Raw genomic sequence first — 12,622 nt, forward strand, 5'->3', positions numbered from 1 at the left:
TCGCAGTGGAAGAGCCCACCCAAGAACCGGGCTGAGGGAGAGGCTGACTCTGCTCACACTTACATGGTCCTTCCAGCTCTAGATCCTGCCTGTTTTCCCAGTGCACAAGGGTGGGAACAGGAGAAACGCAGTGCCCACCTTAAGGGGCCGTAGGGATGAGCCTCTCACCCTGTGTGTGGGGTTCTCCCCCGTAGTTAGGGGTGTCAGGCACTCTTTTCATCTCTATGGGCACAAATGACCTGTTGTAACAACTAGTGCTCCCGCAAAGAACATTAAAATGTGGACATAGGGACTTCCCTGGTGGCCCTGTGGTAAAGAATCCGCCTTCCAGTGCAGGGAACGCAGGTTCTATCCCTGGTCAGGGAACTAAGATCCCACATGCCGCGGGGCAGCTGAGCCCGTGCACCGCAACTACTGAGCCCAGGCGCCACAACTACAGAGCTCACATGTTCTGGAGCCCGTGTGCCTCAACTAGAGAGAAGCCCACGCACCGCAAAGAGCCCTCACACCACAGTGAAAGATCCCACGTGCCACAGGTAAGATCTGATGCCGCAAATAAATAAATAAATAAATAAATATATAAAATACGGCCATAAAACATAGGACACTGTAGTGCTCCTGGGCCCCGGGATCTCATTAGCTGTTGATACTGAGTGAAATACAGTAACTTCATGCCTCCACCTTTACACCAATTAGATCGTTTTGCCTTAGCAGATGCTGCGAAGCATAACTGCTAACTTGGATCCTTTCCCGCGTGGTCACCCTGGGACATATTGGTTTATAGTATGTATGTCTAGTGATGGCAGCTGGCCTTGTGTGTATTCTAAGGATGGCAAGACCTCCTAGGCATTTACACAGGCTGATTCTACCCCCATACAGTGAGAGGAGATGGATTTCCTTCTGAAGGGAGGTGTCGTGATAGCCCATCATAAAGCAGCCCCTTCTGGGCACCTACAAAGGGTGAGCCCCATGGAGCACAGGTGGGTCACCCCATGCTAGAAGGAAGTGAACCTCTGCAAAGAACTTACAGAATAGCCCAGAATAGCCCAGAATTATGACCTAGGGAATCACCTATAAAAGTTACTTTAAAACTCTAAATTCTGACCGTTGACATGAAATTCAGGTAGCAAAATAAGTGAGCATTTTAGAATTTGATTTTTGAAAAATAATCTCTCCAGTTAAATTCTGATAATGCTATTGCTACATTTTTTTTACAACTTTTAATTTTCAAGTAGTTTTAGGCTTGAGTAGAAGTTGTAAATATAATACAGAGAGCTCCCATGTACCCTTCACTCTGCTTCCTCCAATGATAATGTTTTACATAATCCTAGTTATGTATTGAATAATGAATCAACCATTCAAACCAGAAAACTGATATTGGCACAGTACTAACCTATAGACGTTATTCAGATTGTACTAGTTTTTACATGCACTCATTTTTTTGTGGGTTTTTTGTTGTTCTTGTATAGTTCTATAAAATGTTGTCATCAGTACAGATTTGTGTAACCACCACCACAATCAGATTATTTCTTTTACAGTTCAAATACTTCTATTTTTATTTTTGCTGAGGAACATGTTCAAATATGCAGAAAAGTATAGAAAATAATATAGGAAATATAAGAAATAGCCATGTTTCTAACTCTGTATTTAACAAGTGTTAACATTTTCATACATATGTTTCAGAATTTTTTTGTTACTTTTTAAATTTAAGTATAGTTGATTTACAATGTTGTGTTAGTTTCAGGTGTCCAGCAAAGTGATTCAGTTATATATATGTGTATATATATACACATATATATATTCTTTTTCAGATTATTTTCCTATATAGGTTATTACAAAGTACTGAGTATAGTTCCCTGTGCTATACCAAAGGTCCTTGTTGGTTATCTATTTTATATATAGTAGTGTGTATCTCTTAATCCCAAACTCCTAAACTATCCCTCCACCCCCTTCCGCCTTTGGTAACCATAAGTTTGTTTTCTTTGCCTATGGGTCTATTTCTGTTTTGCAGATAAGTTCATTTGTATCTTTTTTTTCTTAGATTCCACAAATAAGTGATATCATATGATATTTTTCTTTCTCTGTCTGGCTTACTTCACTTAGTATGATAATCTCTAGGTCCATCCATGGTGCTGCAAATGGCATTATTTCATTCTTTTATAATTGAGTAATATTCCATTGTATATATATATACCACATCTTCCTATCCATTCATCTGTTAATGGATACTTAGGTTGCTTCCATGTCTTGGCTATGGTAAACAGAGTGGCAACGAACACTGGGGTATGTGTATCTTTTCAAGTTACGGTTTTCTCTGGATATATGCCCAGGATATGCTTCAAAATTTTTTAAAGAATTAAAATGTTAAAGATACAACTAATACTCCACCTGATCCTTTTCCCTCTCCCTCTTCCTTTTCAGCCAAGGTTATTTCTTTACAAGAAAAAAATTAAGCAACAAATAAACAAAACTCACTGTGTAATTGACGCTTACCTAAAAAGTTAAATGATTACTATAATAGATATTCAAGCTATTTTTGACTTATCAACATTTTAAATTACATTGTAAAAAATATTTACCAAAGGGGTTTTCTTTTTTTTACTGTATGATAGATATTTAATAGCAATAAAGGACTTGGTAATAAAAAATAAAGGACTGCGTTGTTCTTGTTTACCACAGTACTGTATAAAGTTGTATAGAATCAATAAATGAATGGATGAACAAATACTCCTCTGATAAATTTATATTAATTACAACCTGAAATATGTATAAATTATTTATATTACACGATGGCCTAAATAATGTATAAATAAGAAGCCATTTATAAATATCCACTTTCACCATCTTGACCTGGTCCATGGATGGACCATTTTACTGAACATTATAATTCACGACTATCTTAAAAACCAAGGATAATTTTTCCACTGAGACAAATCTTAAAATACATGTAACTATTGTAAAGCTGGGATTCTTATGGTTCAGGCAAATGAAGACCAACAACCAAACACTTTCTGCAATTCTCGAAGACTTGAGTGGTACACATGTACTCAGGCCACAGAATCACAACAGGGATCTCCTTTGTTTGCCTCTGTTCCCGTAGTCCTACAAATGCCCCAGAACATCTGCTGTCATTGCTTTTCCCAATCCCACCTCCTCTGTCCAGCTCTGTGTTGCTTTTCTCTCCCACGCTCACCTTCCCTTCCCCCACTCTTCATTCCTTTAACCTACTGATATTGACGAACCCAAATCCTTTCTCTTTAGAAGGAAGGAGGTAGGGAAATCTGAACTGGCAATTACAGGGCTCTCTTTGGAAGGCTAGCAGATGAGAAACAGCTGAGAAGACTCCCACGCTAATTTTTGGAAATAACAGCTTTTTTTGAGATATAACATATGTACCATAAAATGCATCCTTTGAAAGTAATGCAATCCAGTGGGTTTTAGTATGTCATAGACGTACTCAGCTTATCACCACTACCTAATTTCAGAACGTTTCCATCACCCCACAAAGAAACACTGTACCCCATAGCAGTCTCTCCCAATCCCCTTACCTCTAGCCCTGGGCAACCACGAATCTACTTTCTGTCTCAATGGATTTATCTATTCTGGACATTTCATATGAATGGAATCACACAATATGTGGCATTTCGTAACTGGCTTATTTCTTTTAGCATAAGGTTTTCAAGGTTCATCCATGTTGTAGCATGTTTCAGGCCTTCATTACTTCATTTTATGGCAGAGTAATATTCCATTGCATGGATATACCACATTTTGTTTATCCATTCGTCACTTGATGGACATTCAGGTCATTATTTCTTGCCTATTATGAATAATGCTGCTGTGAACATTCTCACAGGTTTTTTCTGTGGACATGTTTTCATTTCTCTTGGGAGTATACCAAGCAGTGGAATCCTGGGTCATTTGGTAACTCTTACATTTTGAGGAACCATGGCAATTTTTGTGCCTTTACCTATAAAATGAAAGCTCAGGCCAGCTTTTATTAACTGAAACTTAATCTATTAATAGTTTATGCTTTGCAATTAAAAGTCCTCGTTAAAATCAGAAAGGTGCAAATCATTCTATGAGACAACTGAACTCATCCCCTAGGCTGTGCTGTGTAAGGTTTTATGTGACACCATAAGCATTTACTTCTGTATCATGAGACTTCAGAGAGAAGTATTGGATCTTTTTATTAAAATAAAAATCAATGCTGCATTGGAGCGCATTCTTAGAGAGTGTGGTTGTAGTGCCAGATATTTTGATTAGACCATCATTAACCTTAACACTTCTCAGAGCAAACCATGTTCTTACCTTGAAGGTAAAGAAAAAAGCAGGTGAGCAGGTAAGGGCAGAATTCCTCCAGATGAGAGCAAAAAGCACAGAAAGCCTTTGGCCCTTTGGAGCACAGCTTCAAGAAAAAAGAGTCCACTCTCTCCAAAGAGTCATCCCGGGAGAAGATCTGGTTGCACTCCTGCAAGGAGAACACACCATCGTACACCAAGTGTGGGAGCACCCAGCTCACGTCCAAGTCCCTCAGGATCCTCTCTTTGTAACTCCCGGGGATCTCTGAGAGCTGCTCGGCCCTCCTCTCCTTTTCTCTCCGTGTCGTTGGCTCGCAGTGATAGAACCAAGACCTGGCCCCTGTCTCTGCTGTCCTGGCACATGGAGAGCCCGGGAAAGGGCTCCCTCCCAATCCAGGCAGCTCCGTGGCCTCCGTGGGCATCATCCACACCGCACAGGCATCTGCAGGCCGACTCATCCCACCGTCTGGAGAGATTGCAGGTCTTCGGGGATTGGGGGGGGGCCTCGGATTAAACCTGCAGTGCTGGCTGTCGTGGCCTAAGAGGATTGCCCTGCACCCGTGAGCCCCTTGCAGTGGTGAACTTGGAAAGATGAACAAGACGCAGCCTGGCTGAATCCCCTTCAGCTGAAATTCCTCCCCTGGTTCCCAAGTGAGCACCTCCCCAGGCGACCCCTGCATCCCCCCAAACGATTATTTTCAGCATCACAAACGTGTAACAGGCTCATGGTCTATACTGAAGGGTCTCCCTGTGACGCTGGAAGCTGTGTCAGGACCCAACTACTCATCCCTCTGGCCTTCTCTCCCCTGTCGTTGGGGGTTGGACATGGCCTGACAGCCAGCCTGGCTGCGGACACGCGGAGACTTAGCCAAAGTCAGCTGTTCAACAGAGCATTTTGGTTTTCCCAAACTGTCTGCTAAGTGCTGTTTCTTAGGGCATGGTTCTTTTTCTTTTAGAAATTGGGACACTTCTGCGTGATGGTTTGGTTAAATGATTCAGTCCCACAGATGACCCCCCTCCTCTGATCCAACCCTGGTGTCCATTTAATGGAGTTATTGCCGGGTCAGGGGAGGCCTCTGCCACGAGCCATGCCTCACTACGCACCACGCAGATGCAGGATGATTGCTCGCTCCACCTGCTGGAGCTGCCAGGCCTGGCTCACATCAGGATGCTCCCTGGCTGCGTCTGCAGGTGACCTGTTCTTCTCTGGCCTGTCCCTCTCCCTCTGCTCATGAGACGGAAGTATAGCCTTGGGGTCTTTCTCCCACTCACATTACCGTGTCTTCTCTCTAAAAGTCACCCTAGGATCATTCACCCAACAAGGACCTATTGCATAGCACTGGGAGCTCTACTCAATATTCTGTGATAACCTATACGGGAAAAAAATCTGAAAAAGAACGAATATATGTATATGTATAACTGAATCACTTTGCTGTACACCCGAAACTCACAACATTGTAAATCAACTACAATCCAATAAAATTAGGGGAAAAAAAACAACGCAGATCATTCGCAGTTGAAGAGAAATGATTTAAAGAAGCCCAATTTTTATAAACTGCTTTCCAGTTAGGAAACTGATGAAAAGATCTGCAATTCTCGTAATATTCTTGCCAGTTCCATTTATAGAAGCAATTAGATATTATTCTACAGTATCTGGGTGGAAGATTTGCTTTTCAGGAATCCAAAGTCCCTTGGGGTGTTCTGGTGATGGTGTTTTTCCTGGCTTTGCTACTGACCTCGTGTGTGACCTTGAGAAAATAATTCTGTCATCATACTCCTTTGTGTTAACCATGTATTTCTGATGTTTGACATCTTGGGGCCTTGCTGACTTCTAAGAGATTGCCCCCCTCCCCGCCCCACCCCCAGGACTGGCCAGTTCCTAGAGACAGCAAAGAACTAGCCTGCAAGCACATCTTTCGTAGGCAAGTCACCAATCCGGAGTCCACACCCCCAAACACCTCCTTTATGGGACTCTTACACTTGGGGCCACTCTCTACCTGCCCTAATGACCCCAGGGCCAGGTATCAGACAACTAGGGACAGCCCCTCTGTCCCACAGCCCGCTGAAAGAATTCAAACTAGCCCATCGTAAGCCTGCTCACCCTGCCTCACCTGTTCCTTCCTGCAGAAATCACGAGCCCCACACCTCCCTCCTGCTCTTCCTGCCTCCTGATGGACCCCCGGTGCTCCCCCATGTGCCCCTGCTTGGCACAGAGCCCCCCCTCCTCTTGGGAACTGTAAATAACAAACCATCTTTTCAGTGGCTGTGGTCTCCTGATCTGTTGGCCTCGCCCTGCCTGAGTAGCAATAAACTCGACACTTTAAAACATCCATTGAAAGTACAAAGCTGGGGCTGAGCTGTGACAATGATGTGAAACACTTTGAATGTCGTAAGAACTGGACTGGAGGTCACAGAACCCCTAACTCTACATTCTTCTGCACCAGCAGCAAAGATCATGTACCTACCCCACATTGAAACTTCTAAGGGAATTAGTGACATCTTGTGGTGTTTTTATAGTCTCTCAGGCCATTTCTTTTTCTTAACAGACTTTATTTTTTTAGAGCAGTTTTAGGCTCACAGCAAAGTTGAACAGAAAGTACAGAGAGTTCCCATATACTCCCTGCTCTCACACGCCCACAGCCTCCCCTACTGTCAACACCTCCACCAGAGGCGTACGTTTGTTACAATGACGAACCTACATTGACACATAATTATCACCCAGAGTCCACAGTTCACTGTTGGTGGTTTACATTCTGTGGGTTTGGACAAATGTGTAATAACATGTATCCATCATTATTGCATCAGATGTACTTCCACTGCCCTAAAATCCTCCGTGCTCCACCAGTCATCCCTCCCTCCCCTCTAACATCTGGCACCCACTGATCATTTTCCTGCCTCCAAATTTTTGTCACAGGCCATTTCTACTCTAAGATTTTCTTTATTTTGTTGCCCACCTTGTGCTGAGCATGATACAAAATAATGGTGAGCAAGACAGACAACTTCCCTACCCAGAGAAAAGGTCCAGGTAGGGAGAGAAAAAAGCCAGGTAACAAATAAATAAAAGTTACAATATTGTTGAAAAAGATGCTGAGAGGAAATGGGGAGAGGGATATCTTAAATAGAGTGGAAAGGTGGCACACAAGCTAAAACTGCCAGGATGAAAAGAAGTCAGATGTTAAGAGTGGATGGAAGCTATGAGCAGGCAGAGACTCAGAATGTGTAAAATCCCAGAGCAGGAGAGCGTGGGAGTCATTGGGCATCTGAGGGCTCCATGAACCAGCATGTGGTGTTGGACCACGTGGGGTCAGGGAGCAAGGCTGGAAAGGCCGTCAGGAGGTCAATCTTGCCAGCCTGCTAGGTCCTGATAAGAAATTTGAGGCTTCCCTGGTGGCACAGTGGTTAAGAATCCACCTGCCAATGCAGGGGACACGGGTTCGAGCCCTGGTCTGGGAAGATCCCACAAGCCGCGGAGCAACTAAGCCCGTGCGTCACAACTACTGAGCCTGCGCTCTAGAGCCCGCGAGCCACAGCTACTGAGCCCATGTGCCACAACTACTGAAGCCCATGAGCCTAGAGCCCGTGCTCGGCAACAAGAGAAGCCACCACAATAAGAAGCCCACGTGCAGCAACGAAGACCCAATGCAGCCAAAAATAAATAAATAAATATATATTTTTTTTTAAAAAAGGAGAAAGAAAGAAATTTGGATTTTCCTCCCTTTGCAGTAGAAAGCTCCTGAAGGCTTTACCTGGAGGAGAGATATCATCTGATGGAAGTTTTCAGAACTGGTGTTAATTTTCAGAAGCCTCACATTTGAGGCTGGTAACACTTTTTTTACCCTTTGCTTTATCATTTGTTCTCTCTCCCTCTACAATACTTTTTTCTGAACTATTTGGATGTAAGTTATATACATCATGACCCTTTACCCCTAAATTCTTCAGCTTGCTTTTACTAAGAATGGAGATAATCTCTTATATAACCTTAGAACAATGACCAACCTCATACATTCACATTAATACTTTTCTCTAATATTGCATTCCTATTCTACTTCTGTCTGGTTGATCTAATAATGTCCTTTATAGCTTTTTACCCCCCAGATCTGATCCAATCTGGGGTCAGATATTGCACTTACTTATCATGGCTTTTTAGCCTCCTTTAATCTGGAACTACAAACTTTAATCTACTAACTTTATCTTTCACAATGTTGACATTTTTTAAGAAAACCATTCCTCCTCCCCCTCATGGCCATTTTGTTAATACTATGTTCCTCATTTTGTGTTTATCTGAGGTTTCCTTGTGATTATATCGGGGTTATTCATTGCGGGAATGCATGATGTCCACCTATGCCTCATAGGTGATGTTAAGTTTGATCACCCAGTCAAGGGACTGCATGATTTCTCAACCGTGTAATTAGTTTTTTTTTTTTTTTCCCTCTCCCTTGCAACTAATCAACAGTCTGTAGGGAGACACTCTGCAAACCTTAAAAGTATCCTGCTGCTTCTCAGAAGGCTCCCTAGATTGTTTTTGCCTGATCTAGTCTTTACTATGACAGTGGCAAAGGTATGATTTTTCAATTACACGTTTACCTCTGCATTTACCATTTAGCCCTCTTATCAGTATGAATTCCTATATTTTTCAATGGTTTATCATTCATTACTGTACTTAATTGTTTTTGCTGTTCAAATGGTCCCAAGTGTGGCCAGTGGGAGCCCTTCCAAGCTGGTTCCTATGTCCTTGTGACATGTTCCCATCACTTTGAGGGTGGTGGTGAGCACTTTACTTTCCAGCAAAACAAGGTCTCCAGGCTTGTCTTCAACCTACATGCTCCAGCCCTGGTATCAGCCATTTCTCCCAGGAGCCCTGATTCTTCATTTAGTGAGCAATGGTATCAGCGGTCAAGGCCTTGATGCTAGGTGCGCTCATTGCTGCTGAGTGTATTTGCTTCTTGACACCTTCAGCATACAGCGTTAGGAAATATATGCATGGATGTACAAAAACATATACACATGTACATATATGCATATGTTTAAGTACATGTGCACACAAGCATATCCGCATACATTTTAATGCGTTCATGCTGATCCCTCAATTCCAATCTATCCTCATAGGGTTGTTTCCTGCTTTCTGGTATTCTGTATTCGTATTTCTCTTCTACATTGAGAACCCTAGTTCTCAATAACATCCATTTACTCCTGTGCTCCAGCCTATAATGCACCAAAAGTTGTCTCAGAATTCCTTTGCTCAGACCACTACAGTAATCAAACCTTCTAAAAAGGGTTCAGTATTCATTCGAAATACTTCCCCCACCTCACTCAACCATGGCTGAGACTGAGCATGTACAGTCATTCATTCTTTCTTCCCTCCCCCTTCCCTTTGGTTATGGCGTTCATTTGAATTATAATCAAGTTCATTTTTTTTCAAATTCCTTCCAATTTACGTTTCCCCGTCTCATATCTATTGATTTAATTTCATAATATGTAAAATATACACCTTCAGAAGTCAAAACTATACAAAAAGGTACACCCAGGGAAGTATGATTCCCTCTGCCACCACCCTAGTCCATCTTCCCAACCCTTGTAGACACCTAACTCCATCCTTCTGTTCATCGTTCTTCTGCTTCTTTTTGTGATGACACACAGATATATGCATGTTTTTTTCCTATTTTCTCTTCTTACACAAAATGTAGCATACTATATATGCACTATATATGCTCTTTTGAACTTTTTTTTTAACTCTATAATATGTCCTGGGAATCACTCCAAATCAGTTCATAGAGATTCTACTAATTCTTTATTAACAACTGCATAATACTTCATTGTGTTGATGTAGCACAGTTTATTGAAACAATCTCCTACGCAGTATATTACAATTATAAATAATTTTTGTTCAAACGCATTTAGTATTCTTGGTGGTGTATCCTCCGAGTAAATTTATAGAAGTAAAATTTCTGAGTTGAAGGATAAACACATATGTAATTTTCTTAGATGTTGTCATGATTCCTTCCATGGAGGTTCTATGATTCTGTATTCCCACCAGCAACGTATGAGAGGGCCTGTTTCTCCACAGGCTCACCTATAGTGAACTGTCAACCTTTTGAATTTTTTAAACCTAATGGGTGAGAGTATCTTAATAGAGTTTGAATTTACATTTTTCTTATTAGTAGTAAAAATTAAACATCTTTCATATGTTTAAGGGCCATTTTTCTATTTCTTTTTGTAGACTATGTCTTTTTCTCATTTTTCTATGGGATTTTTGGTCTGTTTTGTTCTCAATTTTTAAAGTATTTATAAATTTGGGAGATAATTCTTTTACCTGCAATGTACATTGAAAATATTTTTTCCCAGCTTGTCATGTTTTTTGACTTGCTGATAGTGACATCTGCCATGTGAATTGTTAAATTTTTTAAGTAGTCAAATCTATCCATCCTTGTTCACTGATTTACCTCTAGATGTTGAGCCATAGTTAGAATGTCTTTGTCCACACCAAGGTTAAAGAGGAATTCACCTCTGTTTTCTTCCAGTATTTGTGTAGTTTCCATTTTTACATTTAGATCGCTCATTCATCTTGAGTTCATTCTTGTGCCCGATGTAAGGAATGGGTCTAACTTCACTTTTTTCCTAATGGTGATTGAGCTGTCCTTACACCATTTATTAGAATCCTCACACCATTTTAAAAAAAAAAGAAAAAGACTACATTTGCCCAAGTTATTTGTGATATCACCTTGATCATCTACTAGATTTTTATATTGGGTCTAATTCTGAAATTTCTGTTCTATTTGTAGATATGTCTGTTTACTCATGCTCCAGCACCATATTCTTTTGTTAAATTGAAGTACAGTTGATTTACAATGTTTCAGATGCACAGCAAAGTGATTCAGTTATATATGTATATATATCCTTTTTCAGATTCTTTTCCATTATAGGTTATTACAAGATATGGAATGTAGTTCCCTATACTATACAGTAGGCCCTTGCTGTTTAACTATTTTATATATGGTCGTTTGTATCTGCTAATCCCAAGTTCTTAATTTATCCTTCCCCCACAGCTTTCCCCTCTGGTAACCATAAGTTTGTTTTCTATGTCTGTGAGTTTATTTCTGTTTTGTAAATAAGTTGATTCCTATCATTTTTTAGATTCCACACATAAGTGATATCAGATGATATTTGTCCATATTCTTAATTATAGAGCTTTTGTCATATGTTTTAATATCCAGTAGGGCTGGCCTTATAGCTCTTTCTCTTCAGTGTTTTCCTAGCTATTATTATGTGCTTACTTTTCCATGTGAACTTTAGGATCAACTTTTCTAGGTTCATAAAAAAGCTCTTTGGAATTTTTATTGGGATCATATTAAATTTCTAAGTACAGTAAGGAGGGCTGACCTCTAAAGGATGTTGAGGTGTCCTAACCAAGAACAAAGACATTATACCATCAGTTCAAGTCTACCTCTGTGGCTTTCAGAAGTGTTTTAAGGTTTTCTTCATATAAGTTATGAATATTTCTTGTGGACTAGATTATGACATAAAGCTAGAGAGTTTATGTAGCCCTGGGGTAAGAATGTGGAGATATTGCTAGTCTTTCTGGCTGAAAGAAAACTGCTTTTGATGGCCTTTAATGAACAGGTGGAGAGAAAAAGGCATTAGCACGACCAATAGCTGCATATAAGGTGTCAGGGATGATGTGGATACACTCCACCAATCATAGCACATCGGGAAGAGCAGCTGCAACTAAAGTCACCATCTAATTAAATGTATGATAATCCACTGTAGTTCCTCAACACATACCTGTCATGTACATAAGCAAAATAGGGGAGGTAAACGGAGGTGTGATGAGAATCTCCACACCTGCACTGGTCAAGTCCTGGAGGGTGGTAGTCAGCTCTGCAATTCCTCCAGGAATGCGGTGTTTGCTTTGGTTTACGATTTTTGAAGGTTGAGAGAATTCGAGTGGCTCCCACTTGGCCTTTCTTACGAGAATATCCTTAAGTCCGTGGGTCAAGGAACCACTGCAGGGATTTAGCCAGTTGCTGAATATGTCTATGCAAACTCTGCTTTCTGAAACTGGGCAAATGAGCACAGTGTGGGTTTGGGGAACGGATGAGCTTGCTGTGAGATAGGTCCCAGACCAAACCTGGACACAATCCAAATGTCCAACAACAGATAAATGGATAAACGAATTGTGGTATAGGCATACAATGGAATACTACTCAAGAGAAAGAAAGAAAGGGGTGGAGTCAAGATGGTGGACTAGAAGGACGAGGAGTTCCCTACTCCACAAAACTAGGGCACCTACCAGGCACTGGTGGGGGACCATGGACACCTAAGGGGAC

The sequence above is a fragment of the Mesoplodon densirostris genome, chromosome 4 (genome assembly GCF_025265405.1).
Source record: "Mesoplodon densirostris isolate mMesDen1 chromosome 4, mMesDen1 primary haplotype, whole genome shotgun sequence".
Lineage (NCBI taxonomy): Eukaryota > Metazoa > Chordata > Mammalia > Artiodactyla > Ziphiidae > Mesoplodon > Mesoplodon densirostris.